This window comes from Sturnus vulgaris, chromosome 3, assembly GCF_052056855.1.
Source record: "Sturnus vulgaris isolate bStuVul1 chromosome 3, bStuVul1.hap1, whole genome shotgun sequence".
NCBI classification, from domain to species: Eukaryota; Metazoa; Chordata; class Aves; order Passeriformes; family Sturnidae; genus Sturnus; species Sturnus vulgaris.
Window position 1 is genome coordinate 40,159,434 of NC_142245.1, and position 21,690 is coordinate 40,181,123.

The 21,690-nt window shown below is 40.4% G+C and overlaps 1 long non-coding RNA gene across 1 annotated transcript in view; it reads right to left on the reverse strand.

Moving 5' to 3' along the window:
* Positions 1-552: 552 nt before the first annotated feature.
* Positions 553-21,690, reverse strand: part of LOC148224295 (uncharacterized) — a 31,453-nt gene continuing 10,315 nt past the window's right edge. The window contains exons 4-7 of the long non-coding RNA XR_015802304.1: positions 13,675-14,628; positions 12,474-12,636; positions 8,080-8,198; positions 553-7,867 (exon numbers count right to left, since the gene is read on the reverse strand). This is a non-coding gene — a long non-coding RNA (uncharacterized LOC148224295). The remainder of the gene's footprint in view (positions 7,868-8,079; positions 8,199-12,473; positions 12,637-13,674; positions 14,629-21,690) is intronic.

Sequence of the window (21,690 nt, forward strand, 5' to 3'; positions counted from 1 at the left end):
TGATATCCTGTAGAGATTTCCTCCTAAATTCTGAGTTTCTTAAATATGCTGCTCTCAACACTGCTCCTTCTCTCACACGCACATTCTCTTGCTACGCCTTGTATGGTGTGTGCAACATTTCACAGTGAACCCCATGTGGTGGGAGCGAATTATCAAGGGTGCATGGTATCTTTTAAAACAAAATTAGTAAAACATTGATTCTTATTAACTCAAATAAAAGCAAATTTCATTGAAGCGCTAGCGAAGAGTGAAAAAACTGCTATGTACACAAAGTTGGTGTGTTCTCTGCAGAACCCAGCATAAGCTAAATATGTGACTTTTATAATATTATCAGAAAGAAGGGAACAAAGCATGAAAGAGTACTGAAAGCCTAATTCCTCCCCCAGGAAAACAAGACAAAACACTGTCCTAAGAGAATAGTCTGTACTCACTGCTATCCTTTATCCTTCGTGGCAATGTGGAGCAGTCAGCGACAGCTCAGTGAGCAATATTCCATTGCATGTAACTCTTCTGAAGTCCAAGATAGCACACCAGAGATTAAAACAGCCCATATCAGACTCAAAACTGGGTTTGCATTTTATTTATTGTGATTTATTGAACTGCAGTAGCCCCTAGAGGCTCTTAGTAGGACTGCTGTCCCGTTGTGCTCCGTGTGCTAACAGGAAAGGACAATGATGGAACACTTGGGCCCTCCCTTGGACTTCATTGGGGTCTGGCATAAGCTCAGAAGTCTTCTGTATTTCCTTTCCAGAGATCAGCTTTGTATGCTCTTTTGTATGTGTCACTGAGTGAGGTACTCTGATAAAGACCCTCAAAGTTTATGGAGTAACTACTACACACAGCTTGCTGTTTGCACCAACACATCCTCACCTGTTGCAAACAAAAACTCCTTTGCCAGAGGGAAACAATGAGCCTGCCATGTTGTAGATGGGTTTCACAGCAGAGATCTTCTATTAGCCAATCCCAAGATCCAAGGAAAAACAATAACAACAAAAAAGATAAGAAGCCAAAGCTAGCAGTACAGCTGACAAAAAAGCACTGGGATAGTCAAACAGGAGCTTCAGTCCTTCTCTCTGTGCTGGGAAGAGAGATATCTTGTCATATGGAGCTGTTAAGTGAAAACGAATTAAAAACTAAAGAAAAAAAAATAAAAGGAGACCACCAGGAGTAACCCCTTTAGAACAGATATTTTAAATTGATAGACTTTTTTTTCATGTGGAGAAAATTTTTTTTTTTTTGGAGGGGGTGCTGGTGTTTCTTCTTTTGCTTTGTTTAAGTCTTAAAGCTATAAAATTGCTCAAGAAAGGATCTTCATTACTAAATAGGCTTTATACAACATGAAAATACTGCTACATACTGCAGGGACAGGCAAAGGATGGAAGTAGATATGACAGTAATCCTGGATCCCTGCCCATTAAATATATCTGAAAACAGCCTCTGGTGCAGCTGGCACTGGCTAATAGGCAGTTTAACTTTCTCAGCACACTGTTGAGTCCTAAATCTGCTTTGAGCACAGTAAATGACTCTTTCCTCCATGGCATCCTGATGTGTTTTATATAAGTAACATTTTCTTTTTATACTAAGTTTCTTCGAAGGATGTTAAATAGTTTAGAAAACTTTCCAAAGCTCATTAAAGTCTTGCAAAATCAGTAAATATATATTTAAATTATATTCAGTGCAATCACTGAAAACAGTATTGCTTCCATCAAAGAGATTCATCCCAAGGTGGATTTGCTGTAGTACGTTTAAAATCCAGAGGAGGTCTGAAATTCTAAAACAACACTACTCTATCAGTTGGGAAAGGATGTGCATAACAAAGTAACGTGTATCAAAAGGACAGCAAAGAAGGCTCTCGTTTTCAGAAGATAATCTTAAAAAATAAGAATGACCTGTAAAAACAAGTCTTTCTGATGAATGTAGTGTGTCTGAAACAATCAAGGAGTTTTGGCAAGAATCATGAGTTTCTTTATAACCCAAAGACTGATCCTTTCAGCACATGACTGTGTCCCAATCCAAGGGGATTATGGCTTCCTAGTCACCGGCCAACATCAGCTCTGCACAGCTTTCCTCAGTGACTTCTTCTATTGCAAGTCTTTGTCTATCAACATTTACTGAGGCTGGATGGAGCTCACGCCTCAAAATATTCAATTACGGCAATTTAGTGCCAATTTCTCTGCTGGCTGTGACATGAGGTCCTCAGAGGAAGATGTAGAAGGCACCTCTTTGTATGTGTTTTTCTCAGTAGCAAGCCAAGACTGGTTTCTGCTCCTCAAAGATAAGTACTCAAAGAAGAGGATATGACAAACAGGAATGAGCAGAAAAAATCATCCAATCACATCCATGGGAAGGTCGTAGTTGATGAGTAGAAAGTGTGAAGGGCTCGAAGAGTAAAGTCTGTTTTAGCAGTGTTAGTGTGTCACTGCTGCAGACCTGGTATAGACACATAGGAGATTAAGGAGATAGAATATAATCAAATCACAACCACTTTTTCTGTAGCTATCTTTTCTTTTCAGGTAAGGAAATCCAAATAAACTCACTTTTTAACATTTTAGCTCTCTCGTAGAGGCTCAGCAGTGGAGGTGAGGCAGGCACCCCTGCCAGTCTGCTGGGGGCCAGACCACCCTGCTAGTTGTGGAAAGGAGCACACACACTGCCTGGCAAAGGATGCTCCTTGTTTACACGTTGAACAAAGCCCACTGCATGCTCATGGACCAAACTTCATACCTTGAACCATGGGGCCAACCAGGTGTTTGTTCTTGCTGGGAATATGATTATTCAGCTTTTCTTTGGGTTTGAGCTAAAGACCGCCTGCACAAAAGTAGGGGCTCAAGGCAGGAATGCCTAGAGGTTTATATGAGAAATGGAACAGAATATAAAACCACACAGAAGGTAAGCAGTACAAATAGTCTTTTATCACATCAATATGTGAAATGGGTGCTATTAGTAGCATGTCTAATATTTTTGTTAACTCGGAAAAGATGCCCTGGAGTGGTATTACTAATGACAGCACTGCATTGATACGTAGGTGAAGCTTTGAGACAAAAAGTGGAGCAGTACTATTCATGCCACATTTTTGTCAAACTAAGACAAATCTAGCCTTGCTTTTAGCATCTCCAAAGGACGACTATTTTTTTATCCATAGGATCCAAAACAGTTGGGGCTACTCTTCTGCTGAGTATGACCAATATAAATTTAGCAAGAGCAGTTGACACATAGAGATGTAGGGATGACTTTAGGATCCAGGCTCTCTGGATCCATTCTCCTCTGCCTACCGTAGAAGGAAATCTATCTTGACATGGTTTTTGCACATAAACTGAGCAAATCCTAAATATTACAGTTGTACCCTCACCACTACCCTAGTGCCTCTACTAAACTCCTTAAATATAGTTCTTTCAGAGAAACGCTGTTAATAGGAGCTGAAACCATTTCCTGTAGCGTGCACTTAGAACTAGTCCAGAGCTAACTAAAATATCCCCAGCACCAGGTGGGCACTTAGGACCTGCACAGCTTCCAGCTCAGAGGGAATTCACAGAGCTCCAAGACTGTGCCAATTAATTTGGTGGGCCACTGAAACTTGATGTTGAGAGCAGCCCTGCAGTATGTAATATCATAATGTGTTTTCCTTGGGAGTTTAAATTTTCCTTCAGCCCAGGCTCTGTAGCTAGTTTGCACAATGCAATTAGCAGAATTTGTTGCTGCAATTGGAGTTTGCAGTAGTGCTTCAATCAGGATATGTGAGGCACAATCGAATCTAATTCATTTTTTCCTGACTGTATGGACTCCTCAATGCTAGTGCAAGTAAAGGATTGTACAAATCCATTTTTGGCACCACAGCAAAAGCTCTGCCTATGATACATACACAAAGCATGTCAGGTGTAAAAACAGCAGCCATTTTACACAGTCACTTCTAGAAAACCATTTAACTTCACAGAGTGAGAGAATGCAACATGGGACAGTTGTGGATTTAATTCTGGTGAATATCTTCTGTGATAAAGTAGTGGGTGTAATCCTTAGAGAGGGTTTCTACGATTTTAATCACAGCAGTAGAGTGGTAGGACCCTGTGTGTAGGCAAGTGATAAATTCTGAGAGCCTGTTCTGAGCTGTCACATTCCTATGTTCTCACTTTATACTTCTTTTAGCAGCCCTCCAGGAATTAGGATGTTATAATGTTAACTTAGATGAAGGCAGAATTTGCAGGTGAGGCATACAGAGAGAGCTTTGTGTATTTTGGGTGGGTGGTCTGTAGCTCAGATCCATTCCTTCACTTCTTATTTGTAAATAGCAAAAACATTTGTTATTCAGTTTTCAAAGATACCATGTGTTGGTCTATCACACTCTGTAAACTGGGTGTCAATAGGAACTTCTGAAACAGCCCACCCCTTCATGGCTGGAAAATACTAAATAGCAACTACCAAAATGTAAATGTCTGCCTTTTGTGTTTTTCAGGAAACAAGAAAGAACAAAAAATTTGAACATTGCCTTTTCCAATTGAGATTCTTTTATATGCTGACACTTACAAACTTTTTGAATATTACCACCTTCTAGCTTCATTCACTATATCACCATTAGCTTTGTGCTCTGAATAGCATTGTTAAATTATTGTGAGCACTGTAGTTAAATTTTTAATGTTGCCTTGGTTGCTAATCCAGTGTTGACTGCTTGTTCCTTTGGATTGTGTGGCTGGCTACAGCTCATTGCCTTTTGTCCCTGTCTTCCCAGGGTACCATCTCTAACCAATTACCTAGTATGATGCTTTCTTCTTATTCTTGCTAGCTTTTCCTTTGGCATCACAGCAGTAGTGCTAATAAAACCTGGATTGAACCTGCAATAGGGAAGCTACATTTTTATCCATGGAGCAAGCCCAGCTCAGTCTGGAGCACAGTAGGCTTCCCTGCTTTGTATGTCAGACCTTGGCTGAGATACTGAAGTGGATTAATTAATGCTATTTCTGTTACTGTCACCTACACCCAGGGAGGTAAACTCATACCACATGGCTGAAGTCATACTATCAAGAATTCCTCGTAGCCATGCAGGCCCTCTGGATTTGAACCAGCAACCCACAACTGAGTCTATAGCCTGCATAAATTCCTAGAGCTATCTAAAAACTTTGCCATGGATTGTTTCAGCAGTGTCCAAAATAAGTCACTTAAACCAGTGGAAAGGTCCAGCTGGGAATAGAATTTTTTCTGGTGGACTATTCTGCATTTCAATAATTCTTGTTCCTAGTTAAAATAAAAACTACTGCTAAAATAACCATTTCCTACAATTGCCAATTCTTAAAAAAAAAAAAAAAAAAAAAGTCACTAATGGATCATTTTAAAGTATTTTCCTCTGAATCATTTAATTTTGTTTTTTTATGACATTCAATGTTGTAATTGTACATCTTTAATATACCTAATATATTATACACAGATAATATATAGGGGTTGTTTACAATACTTTAAACAATCCATCAAAATTCAATTCCCCAGCATTGTATTTTGAATTTTCTCTGTAAAAGGTAAAAAAATTGAACTTCTGCAAAATATTCTGATTTATGTAAAACAACATGTTTAATGGAGAGTTGGTATTCATCTACTGCTACCAATAGCTAGAGGCGCTACTGTGATACATTTATTTGGCATGTCATAATACACTTGGATGTTGGTTTTGTTAGAAATATCAGTTAGTGTCTTAGTTAACATTCAAAGGTTAACCTGACATACCCAGAGCATCAAAGGCTACTTACTCTGTGGGTCTGGATCTTCTCTCTTTTCTATGGTATCCTCAGGCTCGATTTGACTGTTCTCTGGCTATGCTGAATCACAGAATCATAGAATGTTAAGGGGTTGGAATGGCTCTTAGAGATTATCTAGTCCCAACCCTCCTTCCACGGGCAGGGGCACCTTCCACTAGACCAGGTTGCTCAAGGCCCCATCCAATCTGGCTGTGACCATTGCCAGGGTTGGGGCATCCACAATCTCCCCGGGCAACCTGTTCCAGTGTCTCACCACCCACACAGTAAAGAATTTCCTCCTAGTATCTAGGCTCTCAGCTTCAGGAATAATGTACCCATTATTCCTTGTCCTTTCACTACAGTTCCTGAAGAAGAGCCCCTCTCCAGCTTCCCTGTAGGCCCCCTTCAGACACTAAAAGGCTGCTATGAGGTCTCCATGCAACCTTCTCTTCCCCAGGCTGAACAGCCCCAACCCTGGGATTAGCTCAGTTGGTTAGAGCATGGCACTAATAGTGGATCAAGGTTGTGGGTTTAAACACTGTTCAGGCAATGCACTTGGGAGTTTGACTCAAAGGTCAATGTGGGTCATCTTTAACTTGGAATATTTTGTGATTCTTTCCCAGCCTGTCATTGTAGATGACATGCTCCAGTCCTCTTATCAACTTCATGGCCCTCCTCTGGATTTGCTCCATGTCCTTGAAGGCACCAGAACTGTGTGCAGTTCTCCAGGTGGAGTCTCACAAGAGCAGAGTAGAGGGACAGAATCACCTCCTTTGACCTCCTGGCCATGTTGCTTTTGATGCAGCCCAGAATGTGCTTGGCTTTCTGGACTGTGAGCACACTGCTGGATGATATTGAATTTTTCATCAACCATCACCAAGCCTTTCTCCTTAGGGCTGCTATCAGTCACTTCTCTGCCCAACCATAGATATGTCTGTGATTACACCAGGGACACCATTATATTTAGATAGTTTTGACCATATTTGAGGGAAAAGATGTTATAGTGAAACACTAAACTGTCTTATTTGCTTTCCTAGATAATTATGTTATTCCTTGGTATAATTGAAAAATAAAAATTAGCAGTCTTTGTCAAACTGAGGACAGCTAAAGTTTCAGGAAGGAGGACAAGCCACATCTTCCAGAGCAAAGAACACAAGGCTGCCTATCACCATCATCTCTGCTTCCATAGAAAGCCACTCCAAAGCAGCCCATACCAGCCCAGCAGAGGCAGCATTCTCTCCTCACCAGCCTACTTGCAATCCCTCTGGGGAGAGTTGATCCCCTGTCCACTCTTGGCAGGAACCTCAGCGGGGGAAGCTTTTGTACCAAGTGTGTCGGGCAAGCCAGGCTGCTCGATTTCTGAGTTTGACCTAAAAAGAAAATTAGCAAAAGGCAGCAGACAGATGTATTGCCTCCAGCTACTATCAAAGATCCCCTGCTTGACATCTGTGTCCGTACAAAGGTCTTTGCTGTAGACATTGAAGCAGATGCCAGGCCTGCTTGGATCTTTTGCAAGACAGAAGACCTTTAAACATGACTGCCTGCTATGTCTTAGATGCACTTCTTTATCATCTTGTCCCTGTAACAATTTGCTACTTATAAAGTATGATAGCACCAGTAAGTCAAGTAGCTCTTTGCTTTCGTTTCCTTGTTGAACATCTGTCATGTGAAGCCCATTGCTTTCAGCAATCTTGTCAGAACAACTTTCTGTGCTGGGAGAGAGTGAGGAGAGCATTTACTTGTAGAGAGGCAGGAGCAGGGATTCATCCCAGAGGGAATATTTGTTTTGCCTACACCACAGAGAAAAGCCATTCTTGAAAAGAATGGCTTGCAAGGAATAATTGAATTAATGGTGAACTAAGTTTTCCTCAGTGACAGACAAAAGCAAATGATATTTGTTATATCTTAGTCAATGTGTTTTGCCATCTGGTAGTAAAGAGTTCATTCCCATCTGTACTGACAGTCCAGGTCCAGGAGTCATCCTGATCTCTGCAGCAAAATCCACCAAGAGCTTCTCACTGGAGCCAATGACAGCTCTGAACTGAGGCTCCTCAGTAGCCCATTATATGCCAGGTCAGCTCAGGACAGGCCAAACAAAAGATCTGCTTTGGAACCAGAGGAGGCAGGAACATTTCTTTGACTCTCTGTTTCTTAAAAAAGAGCAGACGGAATGTTATGACAGAAGGAAAGGAAGAGAAAAAAAAAAAAAGAATTCACTAGTACATAGCATTCATTTACATTTTGGCTAAATTTTACAAGAAATCTAAAGCAAAACTGAAACACCAAGTGCCATCAATGAAAAAAATAAATTTTTATCAATGAAAACTCATGATTTAAAGAATCATGAGTGCTGCTTGCATACCGGTTTGTGTCTTGTTTCCTCAAATTTGTATCTCTTGCCCAAGTGAAAGAAATAGAATCCTCAGAAATAATGAAAGCTCTGCAGATTTCTTGGCTATCTTCAGAAGAGACTTTGGAAGGCTGAGAAAAAAGAGTAAGACCCTATCAGTGGCTCTGTGGAGAAGAGACAGCAATGAACATTCACCCATTTACACATCAAAGGGTTCATGCAAGAAATAAACACTTTAAAATGTTCCAGCACTTAGGGATTTTCCATCAGAGCTCTAAACAACCACAAATTCAAATCCATAGGAAAACCAACACACTAAACCAACAGCTTACGGAATGGCTTTTCCTGTTTTCACTACACATTTTTTTCTTTCTGTCCCTAAATGTATTACAAAAATGGAATGCATATAATGTCCCATTTTTCCAAACTTTTTCTTTCTTGATTGCTTGCTTACCTCCTTAATTTCTTTCTTTCTCTACTCGTAGTTTTTCAAAACTCAGCCCAGGTACAAATTAAAAAAGATCATGAAGGTCTGTCACTAGTGCTTGCTAATTTTTCTGAAAGCAAGAATTGCCTGACAAAAAGACTTAGTAAAAACTGAGATTTGACATACAGGGAAATATTTTAGAGTAGGAAAAAGATAAAATTTCTAAGAGGAAGAGGAAAAAAATGCAACTTTATTTCTGAAACATTCATATGAATTCCCTAACATGAAAGTAATTGATAATTTCTCTGTTTTGATGTTTCAGGCAAGATGACTGAAAGGTCCATGAAACTTGGTTATTAAGTGAAGGTCTCATTTCATATTCAAATGCAAAAGCATCCCCTACAGTATATTTCCCGTGATAGGTTGCTCTTTTTACACATATAGTTATCAGTGACACCTGAAGTATGTGACTACAGCTTTCAGACCCTGAAGGCAGTTCGTTGTAAGTATGCATGTTGATAATGGCTAACATGTATTTATACCTTACTTCCCAGTGCCCAAAAGGCACCTCTGTGCTTCCCTATAAACAGCACTTAAATACAGTTAATAGATGCTAGCAGCTGCTTTGCCATTAACTTCTCTTGGGCCAAGAAGCCAATGCAAACTTTAATTATGCAGGTCATTGTGGAAAGCATTCCCAGAGCCTGGCGAGATATGTCTTGCTTATTGGAAAATTTGTGCTTCCACATATCTGAATATGAGCCAGGGTTTCTTCCCCTTGCTACAAGGATGGGTCATTCACATTTGGGCCAAGGCATAGACTGTGGTATTTAATTAACAGGATACTCAGCTCCTGTTTTTCTGTTCTTCTGAGTGTTGGGTTTTTCCTTCTTTTTTTCTTCTCCTTAGGGAGTAAGAATATCTTTTGTTTTAAAAATAACCTCAGTTATCCAAGACCAGATAATCTGGGTAGCTTGGTGAGTTTATTTTCTAGAAAACAACGAAATGCAGAGTGCAAATGGAATTGCTTTAACAGCTAGCAGGACAGAATCTGTGTGAAATTCCCCCTACTGTCTCAGCTGTTCTCACTATATGCCAAATCACAGTTTCAGATGGCTGAAATAGATTAATCTCTCCAGTCTTTGATTTGGTTGCTACAGAACACCGTACTTCACAAAAAGAAAAGATCCTTCCACAGTCTTATACGAATTCCAGAGAATTTGAATTTACAGATTAAAAGCAGACAAAGTTTCAGAAAACAAGGATATATATAATCAAAAGACATAGTCCTGTGCCAACTAACATGGCTCCTGTCAAGAAATGTTTTGGGAGAGCAGAGAGTATGATCCCACGGTTGACTAAGAAGTCCCCTCAATCTGATTTTGCACTGATAGGGAGAAAAAAAAAAAAGTATTAATTTAAATCCCTTAGTGTCAGGTATTAAGCAGTTCATGGGTCCAATCTGAGTACATTTCAGCCTTATAGATTTTATTTCTAAAGCACATTTTCTGGTAGCCTGCTGGAGTGCTGACTGGCATGTGATGCCCTCTATGTGCCTTTCCACTCACGGGCCCCCTCTGCATCCCTCCTTTGGAATAACTTAAACACTACAAACCACGGGGGCACTGGGACCTCCCAATTCCCTCTTGTAGTCTGACACTCCAGACTGGTGAAGGAGAGCAGTAGTCCTCACACCACAGCGTGGTGTCACACCTGACACTCAGGAAGCCCACAGGATGAAGCATGCCCTGTCTCTCCAGCTTGTGGAGGATAGCTGGCCACTAGAGAGCTCCCAGAGCCCAGGGACTTTAACAACCTCCTCAAGATGAGTGAGGAGGAGTGGTGTTCCATGGGCCCACCTAGACAGAAACTAGAGCACCAGACAAGAGCTGTAATTGCAGGGGAGTAGTATGGACTTCCCAGTGGTGTGTAACCTTTGCTTCAGGAAGCATCACATGTGGCTGTCTCTGCAGACCCTTCTGAAGTTTGTCTGCTGGCTATGAAGCATGTGATTTTTTTCAGATATTCCAGGTTTTGGGGTAGTTTGTTTTGCAGTGTCCCTTCACCAGTTCCATTTCAAAAGGTTAATCTCAGAGCCCTCAAATAACAGTGACTTCTAATTACTATCTATCCATATTGGATTTGAACCAGTGACCCAGATATTGGATTTGAACCAGTGACAAAGAGATTAAAGGAACCATTCCTGATCCCATGACCCATCTCCTGAGTTCAGCAGTCCCTGAAGAATGCGATTCATTAACTGAACTGCTTTTGCTGACCGTATTTTTCCAGTGCCTCATAACCTACAAGAAATTACAATATTTTTCCCATTCTCACTATGCGTATGTCAGATACTTACTTACTCCAGTTATTTTCCTAGCTAGCCTCATAGGAGTTGTGTAAATGGCATTATCAAAATTGCATCTCCCTGATTCATTATTTCCAATTTTATAAAATAGCTGAGTTAGTAAAGACACTATCAAAGGGGTTTTTAAATAAACATGCTTAATCTTCCAGAGATTAAAAAAGATAGTATGGGTGACATATAATGATTATTTTACCCCAAAGCCATCAGAAATACAACGTACAAGAAAAACACATCAAACAAATAGGCACAATATAGAGCATTTCAATGAGAAGATAATCACACTTCAGGATTTGCTTCAACTCAGTGGCCTAAATATTCCCCTATATGTATAATAACATGAAAAAGGAATACTAAAAACCTCTAGATTTATACTCACAGGCTGCTTTAAAAAATGAAATGCAGCTAATATCTATACTCATTTATTTTCAAATTAATTCTTAGGAGTTCAATCTGTCCAATAGGCAAAAGTAAAAATAATTTAGGAAGCTAGAAAATAAAAAGTAAGCTGATCAATTTCTGTCATGATGCAAATTTTGATTGATAAGAGTAAAATTATTAGGCAATGTGTCTCTAACCAGATATCAAGAAAATTACACTGACTATCTGATTATCTTAATATTTTTCACAGAAAATGTATGATATGCAAAAGAAACACTTGGCCTGCCAGTGTAGAAACTCATGGGAGGCAGCATAGATTCAACTTTGTAGAGAAGGAGTTCATTTAATAAATCACAAATCCTTCTGCTATTCATCCTGGCTGCAAAGGAATGGCTGATGCAGAATAAGGCACAATTTTCATACACCCATGCTGGACTATCAGACATAGAGATGCTATTTGGTTCTGTCCAGAGCCTCTGTTGGTGCAACTGGCATAAATCAACTGAAGTAAATTGAGGTATGCAGATTTACCCTGGTAGCTGGGAGAAAATCACATATTCATTTACAGCATGCCTGAGAAGCTGGGAGAAGGGTGTTTTAAGGCATACCATGTTCTTTGAAGTTAGGAACCAGATTAACTCTTCCGAGCAGATGCAGCCACTTTGTGACTAATGACTTTTCCACTGCCTACATATGTGGACTCATATTCCATAGGGCCGAAGCTCCCTGCCAGATTTTCACTGAGACAAGATATCATTTCTACTGTGTAATTATTCTGTTAATTAAGTTTTCACACATTTCAGTCATGTGCACTGTGACATTTCATCTGCCCCCAAATCATTCTAAGAGTACAAAGAGACAAAGAAAAGGAAAAAAAGATTAAGAAATGGTATCTGTCTATATAATTACAGTAAAAATTGTGGATCATAGCTCTTGCCAGCTGATTGTCCATATTGCCACCTGATTAGCTCATAGTCTTAGTAAGACACAATGTTTTCCAAACAGCTGAAGCCAATGGCCCAGAAGAGCCATGGATGACTCAGAGTACTTGGGAAGAGAAGGGTTTTTTTAATCCCTCTAAAAGAATGGTCTAAAATCCACTCTCTTTGTCTGTTCCTCCCTCCCTAATCACTTTGCTTTAATACATTTTTCTGAGACAGCTTCAAGCACTGCAATTTCAAATCCACCCCTCCAATAATGTTTGCTTACCTGGTGTTACAATAAAAACCTCACCTCAGGTAAGGAGCCCCACCACAGATCCTCTTATTAGTCACACCTATGAACAGTGTGTGCTGTGTTCACATCAGCGTCAGGAGAGAAGTTAAGTAGTTACCTCCCTTCTGCTTGAAGCTTCAGACAATAGATTTTTACTCTGTTTGACTTCTTTCAGCCTAGGCTGTAGGACAAATGCATTACATATCATCAGTGGGCAGGCTCACAGCTGCTGCTGGAAAAGCAGTGGTTACTGAGACTGTTTCAGTCTGGGCCAGTGCTCAGGTCTGTTTAACAGCTGGGAACATCAAGATTCATCACTGCTGGGTTGCAAGAGTTTCCCTTGTAATCAAGCACAATATTGACACTGAGTGAGTGTTAGATCAGGGCCTTAAATATCCAGATGTATATTTAGGCTTAAATACAGGGAGGACACAGGAATATTACTTGGTTTAGTTCAAAATAATATAAAAAATTAATTTTGCTGTTGTTCAGTACCTGTATAGTATCAATAGTTCTTCTCAGAAGTAGTAAAATACATCATACTCTTGTCAGAATGAAAAAGAAATTTTAAAAAGCAGCCAGAAAGAATACCAGTTGTTTGATATTCAAACACAACAGTCACATATTTGCATTGACGTGAAGGAGCAAGGTTTCTCAGTCATTGCAATGGGAGCTTGCAATGAGATCTAAAGGTTTATTCTAGTGCCTTTTTAAAAGACTACCTGCTAGGTACTTCTTTTTTTTAAGCTTATCAATATGTATTTTGGAATTTATTACTTTTATGTTTAACACACCTTTTTTAAAAGGGACCACAATCACTTTCTAAGGATGCTACTTAGATATACAGTGGTACAAAAAAGGCAGCCACAGACTGGGAGGAAAGCTTTTGAAAGCCCATGGGAAGTGACAGGGAAGGAAAGTGGACCTTTCTGGAGCAAGTCAGTCTCTGGCACCTTCTCATTATACCCAGCTGGTGTTTATTGTGGCTTTTCAAAGGTGCCAGGTAGTGCCCTGGACTAGGATAGATCAATGCTCAGGACAAGCCCAACATTGTACAGTATTACAGGCGCTCATCAAAATGAGAGCTCTGAGGTCTGTTTTTCCCTTCAGAAAGCACTTGAGTTCATTTATCCCACCTTATAATCAGGCACCACTTCTCTTTCGACTAAAGCTTAACCTAAGGGAAAATCTGAGTACAAGCTGAGGAAAGGAATCCTACCTTTTTGTCAAAGAAGAGTGGTTTGTTCTTGATTTCAAGCATGAGGCTATTTGATCTTAATAATATTGTGCTATAACCTCCTCTCAAATTAGGACATTAAGAATTCTTCCACTTTTGTTTCTGCAGGTCTTCAGCAGGTGGTTCTGGATTGAAACATGATTAGCAATCTGTACAAAACCATGGAGCACAGAATAAAAGAGGCAATTAGGATTACATTCAGGTGAGCACACCACTCTAAAATAGTAAGGATTTCGATAATTATACAGTTCAAGGATAATACATATCAGTGTCTCCCCTGAGAATCTTCAGTTCATCTCCTGGTCTTTATTTCTAATTAATCCTTGAATTCTTTTGTAGGTTAATACAATTAACAATAGGGATAAACTCGCTGTAGTGTATAGCCAATTAGATTTATAGAGCTTGCTTTTCTTTGCTATGACCATCATGGGTCTGAGGAAACCCTCTTAAATCAGTCTTAATTTCAGCATTAATCAATTACATGCATGCTCAAACACCTCCTTTTAACCATGCCAAGGGTATCAAAGAGACAAAATCAGTTTTGTTCAATATTTTTCCAAAAGGCTACTACAGAAACCAACATTTGCCACCCCTGAACCCTTGCTATATTCTCATTGAACTGTGACTATCCAAAATGAATAGTCAGCATGTCCTTAAAGACATAGACTAATCTTACAAAAACTCAGGCTCAGATATAAACCCAAAAATTAATATATTAAAATAATGTTTTCCTCACAGAAAGTAAAGAAAGAAAGAAAGGCTCTGTAGGGTGAAACTGTATTTGGCATGATATTGATTTATTTTCTCTTAGCTTCTCACCCTTATTTTGCCAGCCTGCTGCTGTTTCTAGCTTTTCCAGGTCTTAACAGCTGGATGTGAACCAAAACATGTGGGTGCTGCTCTCACTGATGCAATTTAGATTTTCCTTTTAATTACCTATAAATGTATATTGAAAAAAAAATTTAAAAAAAGCAAAACAGCAAAATGAGATCAGCTATTCTTATAAAAATAATTGGTTATACAATATAAATATGGAAAACTGAAAAGCTAAAGAGTAATTTTTAAAGAGTTTTTGATTAAATCTATATTCCCACTGTCCTCTGTTGCTCTGTGTCCACTCCTTCTTTGCTTCCTTCCTCTATTTTCTAAAACATCTGTAGAGTTGTGAAAGACTTAAGAGGTAAATATTTTCATCTGTGTGGTCATACATTCAAAATGTGTGACTGAGGAGTGGAAGCCTGAAATGAAAGGGCTTATTAATAACATTTTTTATTCATACAGCAGTAAGAAAAGGCTTCATTTATTCATCCCTTGATTGTCTTTTTCTTTTCAATTACCTCTTCTAAAAGGAAGTTTAATGTCATTTCTGGATTCCAGCAGGTCTCCAGTTAAAAAGAAAACAAGACAAAACACTTAAACTTCAGGCAGGTTTTCCTCTGACTTCCCCCCCCCCCCCCCCCCCCATGTTATCTATTTTTTTATCAGGCAGCTGGTATGCACTAACTTGGATTGAGAAAAGTTAATTTTTGTGTGTGCCAATAAAGCTTATGTCTCCTAGCCCCAGTGACAATCCCCCACCCTGGATTGCCTAATACCAGGATCTCCTTCTGGGCTAAGACATCAGGGGGACCTTGCACCTGGGCTCACTAGCAGGGCAAGCTGTCCCTTCTGGGGCTCTCCTGCAGCTCTATCCTTCAGTGTGCCCCACTGCAGAGCCTGCCCAGGCTGTGCCCCACTGCAGAGCCTGCCCAGGCTGTGCCCCACTGCAGACCTCGCCCAGGCTGTGCCCCACTGCAGACCTCGCCCAGGCTGTGCCCCACTGCAGAGCCTGCCCAGGCTGTGCCCCACTGCAGACCTCGCCCAGGCTGTGCCCCACTGCAGAGCCTGCCCAGGCTGTGCCCCACTGCAGACCTCGCCCAGGCTGTGCCCCACTGCAGACCTCGCCCAGGCTGTGCCCCACTGCAGAGCCTGCCCTCACCAGACTGCCCCAGTGGTGGGGGTGCAGCAGAAGGGCACACCGGAGCTCAGTGTGATGTTGTGGGGCAGGCGTGATCCTACTCTAGGGGATCTCTTCACCATTCTCCTCTGTTGTGCTGCTTCTCCCATGGTTTATGTTCCCTGAGTCCACAGCAGCATTCCCCTTTTTTTTCTCCAAGAGCCCAGTAGTTCCAACAACACTGATTGTTGTGATGAAAGAAACAGATCTGACTGAACAGATTACTGATTGTCCCTTTTCCTTCTGAGATGGGACGCAGCACCCCAGATTTTGTGAGCCTCAGCCTCTAAGATCAGACAAGCCTCTATTGAAATAGGAAGGCAAATTCCTACCAGAATCTAGCAGAAGAGTAACAAAGAAAGGAATACATTCCACCTAAATGAGTCTTCTTTCCAGTTGCTCTGTGTGAAGGACTGCCCTATGAAAATGGTTCAGAAGATTTAAGATTTCAGAAGATCTCGCAGTGAAGTAGGTCATGCACTTCGGGGCCCATTGAAAATGTGTAGTGCTCCAAAATCTAAAATAAATGAATGCCAAATCTTTCCATGATTCTTAGGCCTAGGCTAGTGTCAGAAAGCAGATCAGTAGAAAAAGAGGAATGCCTCCAGATAGTTTTGTATAAATGGTAAATGATTCTTAACCCATCATTTCAAACTGAACATGCAGTCCAGGGCAGAACTTTCTGGCTATTCAAAGAAAGGCTTTTCCTTTTACTGTAACATTGGAGCAGATCACCAACATTAATTAATTTGTCTTTGCAGTATTTCTTGTCTTACTCTAGTGTTTACATGACACTGACACTAATATCAGTTTACACATGTATTTCAGGAGATCATCTGTATTTCAGCTCGGGGACAGTGCTTCTGGTAGCTGGGTTTGCTGAATGCTAATTAACACTAGCATAAAACACTTTTTAAAAAATGTTCAGTAATGAGGTGTTTGGCTGGTATAAGAGTAAATGGCGCTATTCTTTAAAATCATGATTATTAGTAAATCAACTGTCAAACAGAAACTTCATAAATGTACTTCCAAGAAAGCAAACATAAAGAGAGAAAAATAGGCAACTACAAACTCTAAAAAGCAGCAATCATTCAGGTGGTGCCATAAACTCTTCAAAGGCATCTTACCTTTTCCTTGTTAAAGAGCTGTAAATGATCTTCTGGGATCCTGGATCTTTGCTGAGATTATTCAAGACTTCTTGGAGAGACTCTGCCCTAGAAAAAGGAGTATTTGTTTTGCTCTGCAAAATATATTGTTTCTTGCTTCCTGCATGCCAGAAGTAGAAACATTCCATTTGGAGAAGAACCATATGCAGTTGGATGTTTTCAGTACATCTCAATATCTTGCTGTTCTTCATCCAAAACATAACTCTACACTTATCTGGCTTGCCAATATTGCACCTTTCTCACCTCTCCCAGAAATCTCCATGATCAGTCTTTAATGTCTTGAGGCACAAATAACGGGACAGGAAAAAAGCATAAAACCAGCTGATTTGTGATGGGTAATTTTGTTTCCTCTCTGATTATGCTTTGTTGAGTTGCTAAAGGGTCTGTTATGGGAGAGCTTTTGATAACTACTTGGCTTTACAGAGGCAGTCCGGTTTTTCTCAACTATGGACTTTTTGCAGTAGAGTTTGTACCTTGAAGTAGGGAAATGAGTGATTAAGCAGCTACTTTCATGGCACTGTAATTTTATCTCACCTTTTCTTCCTGTGATCTTTTCTTAAGTCCGATACTTTAACAAGTAACTCACCTCCTCCTTGCAACTCAGAGAGCTGTTATTTTTTAACAAAGCCAACTGATTGCTGTCAGCCTCCTATTTAGTGGCTATTTCAAGTATTTATCCCAGCATATAACATTGTCTGTAAAGAAAGATGTAGCTGCACAGGGAGCAGGTCTGTGGCACTGCCTACTCTCTGCAACTTTGTTTAATACTCCCTTCCTCTTGAGTTTGATGTGCTTAGGAAACCCAGATTCAACCTTTTGTTCTAGCAGAGATCTGACATGTCCGACATAAGAAAGAATATCCTTCTTGTCATCAAGCTATGGGCTAGGCTGGGCCAGACCACCTTGTGCTTGTCCTTCTGCATGCAGACAAAGAGGGCAAACACAAGGATGGTACAAAAGGGAGTGCTACTATTCTTTTGCCTTAGTTGCTCATTTCCAAATTTTCACATGTGTTAGCACAAGTGCTTATCCTGCCACATAGAGACATGAATGGCTGAATGAATCTGGTTAATAACTGGCATGCTATAAAATTAATAAAACTGGATAGATTTTCAACCAGGCCGTTGTTAATAAGCACTGGTTAAACAGAATATTTGCTTGTGGTGGGTTGACCCTGGCAAGACAACGAGTGCTCACCAAAACCACTCTATCCCTTCCCACCCCAGCTGGACAAGAGGAGAGATAATATACCAAAAAGTTTCATAAGTCAAAATAAGAACAGAGAGAGATCACTTGCCAGTTACTGTCATAGGCAAAACAGACTTGACTACCAATCAAATTAGAATAGGATAAGGAGAAATAAAAACAAATCTTAAAATACCTTATCCCTACCCCTCCCTTCTTGCCAACCTTAATTTTATTCCTGACTGGGGAATGGGGGCTGCAGTCAGTTCATCACAAGTTGTCTTCGTCACTCCATCCTCCTCAGGGACAGGACTCTTCACAATCTTGCTTTGCTCCAGCATGGGATCCCTCCCACAGAAGACAATCTTCCATGAACTTCACCAAAGTGAGTCCTTGCCACAGCTCCTTATGACCTGCTCCAGCATGGGACTTTTCCATGGAGTTCAGTCCTCCAGGAACAGGCTGCTTCAGTGTGGGTCCCCATGGGGTTACAAGACCTGCCAGCAAACTTGCTCCAGCACAGGCTCCTCTCTCCAAGGATCCACAGAATCTGCCAGGATCCTGTTCCAGTGCAGGCTTCTCCTTTGGGCATCCATCTGATCCTGCATGGGGCTCCCCAGAGGCTGCAGGTGGATCTCTACTCCCCGTGGAACTCCATGGGCTGCAGGGACACAGCTGCCTCACCATGGTCTGCACCACAGGCTGCAGGAAAATCTCTGCTCCAGCACCTGGAAGAAACTCTCCCCCTCCATCTTCACTGAGCTTGGTGTCTTCAGTGTTGGTTCTTACATACTCTCACTCCTCTATTCTTTGGCTGCAGTTGTTTGCAGTTTTTTTTTACTCCCTTCTTAAGTACTTTACCAGTGAGACACTACCACTGTCACTGACAGGCTCAGCCTTGGCCACTGGCAAGTCTGTCCTGAAGCCAGCTGGAATTGGCTCTGTCAGACTCAGGAAGCCTTAAGCATCTTCTGTCAGAAGTCACCCCGGCACCCCTGCTGCTAAAAACTTGCCACACCAACTGAATACGCATAATTTCTATGCTTAAAACTACCTTTTAATTTTGGTAAGAAGCTTATTTGAATACTATTTATATGAGATGTGGTCCTGTGGTTAAGTGCCAGAAGGAATGAAAACTGAACCTTGTGAGTAAAGATTGCTTAAAGAAGTCAGTCAGAGAATGATAATATCACCAAAAAATTCCAGCAACAACTTGTTGCCCTGACATTGTGTGTCATTGGAGTTCTGTGTTTACTTTGCTACGTCGAAACAGAGATAAATGACACTGAAACATCAAATTAATTGCTTTGCAGTCAAGAATCCATCTGCTAGATGTATTGCCTTACTCATTAGCTGACCACTATTTCTAGAAGACGTTGCTTTCTAAATTACATTCAATTAGTTGCAATCATCCTAATTTGAATCTAAGACCCCTCTCCTCAAGATATTACCCACCAAAAGACAAGAAGTTTTGACACTAATCTCCATACATTCTTTTAATGCACTACTTCTGCATAATTCCAGCAGGAGTACATCATTATACTAATCTCAGATGCATAATACTATTTTCAGACAAACATTGAATGAGGAGGTAAGATTAGTGTGTCTCATTACCACACATAAACCCTTCTGCAACTGTGTTTTATACTTGGGCAGTTAAAGAGGCAACCTTTTTGAAAGGAAGAGAAAACAGTTTAAATACCAATCAAAGAATCTGACCTAATGTAGTTTGAACATCTTGGCAAGATAATAAAAAATGGAATTAGTTGCTGAGTGATAGCACAAATATGGTACTCTAAAAGATTCGACATTTCTGGAGCTTATCTCATGCTCCACTGAAATTTCTTAATGTATCTACACTGAATGCTGTGATTTCAGAGAAACAAAAATTAAGATTTTGCATGCCTATTTACATGCAAATTATTGCAAAGAAATTGAATCACCAGTTCTTCCAAAAAATTAATTTTGGCCATATGTTCTTGAGCGAGTTAAGTAACCATACCTGTGCTGTGTTCTATGCAAAACCAAGGGAGTTTTATATCAGAGATTTTCCAGAAAACTGAGATTATTACTTTAAATCTCAGGGTAAAGGGATTAAGATTTAATTCTATGGAAAGGATTAAAAACCTGTAATAGATCTTGGTGGTTAAAAATTAGGCATGACAGCATTTATATTTCAAATGCCAGATTCTGACAATCTGTCTGGACTCTGTGGGGGGACTAGAAAGTAGCAAAAAACTAAAACCATGGAACCTTCTCTTGTGGCACTATGCACCAGCAGCGAAGAGGGACATTCTGTTTGGAGCCTATCCCTGAAACAAAGCCTTTTCTTTCTCAGAATTCATTCATGTCTCTGGCCATTCATTCATTTAATGCCTTTCATTCATTTAATGACTGGCAAAAGGAAAAAATATGTTTAGGTAGCAGTGGTGGTGATGACAGTGGAACATATTGCTCACTTTATATTTAACACAAGATATAGAAACATCCTATAGAATAAGCATTGGTGTCTCCTTTCACTGTTGTCCTCTTTTCTCAAATCTAGTGTTATTTCCCTATTTTTCCATACCTTTCTCTCTGTCTTTGACACTCCAAAAATTTCCTGGATTTCTCCTTTTTGCAGGAAAATAATTTCAATATGACATGCAAAAAGTACCTCTTACTCCCATGTGGTATTTAGAACACCTTCCTTGGAAGTGGCAAATGTAGTTTTGAATATCCTCTGATCCAGGAGGGAGACAAAGCCAATTCCCAGTTCTATCCATGAGATGCTGCATTCTCACCATTGAAATTAAGCTGTAGTTTGTGTTTTGGGTGAGCCCAGTTCTCCCAGTGTACCCTAAATGAATTATGAAAATCTCTATTGGTCAGAATCACTGAGAATGCTGAGATAAAGTTTGGGGTTTCCCTCATAGATATTCCTATTTTCCTTCTACCTCTGAGACACATTCATATCCCAAGTATCATACCATGCTGCTGTCTTTTGAAAAGCCACCAGTTCATTAATAACTTCTAATTAACACTGTGGAAGACCAAAAATCATATTTAAGGACGGGTAACACATTGTCAAAGGAAATAATGGGACAGATTTTTTTCCCTGAGCTGTTTACAAACAAATCACAGTAAAAATGTATTGCACACTGTGTTTCACCTCAGAGTGGATTGAAACATGGATAAATGAAATCGCTTGAGTACACTCACACAGGAAATACAAGTCAAAACTGGAAAATTCAGCCAAAGTTGAAGTCTCTGGTGGTGCCTTGGCCCCCAACCCTTGTTTCATCTGCTGGACTGACCTTTTCTCAACTAAAGAAAAAATTTCCAATGCTGAGTCAAAGATTGTAAAAATCAGCCTAGGTACAGAGAGATCCTACAGCTAGAATCCATTCCCAGTTTCAGGCATAGTTGTGATGGGTGCTGAAAAATCAGCTGCAGCCTAGGATTCAAATTCTAGCCTCTCCCTATTTCAGGAGTAGGGAAGTTAGTCCAGACTAGATTTCACCTGGCTGAGATGACCCAGCTGTGGTGGCTGGTGGTGTGAGGGGGAGTGATGTACTCAGTTCTGCCCGTGCTCTATCCCACCCCCTGTGTGCACCTGTGTGGGAAATGACACCCAGTAGTCACCCTACAAGTCATCTCTGCACTGGCACT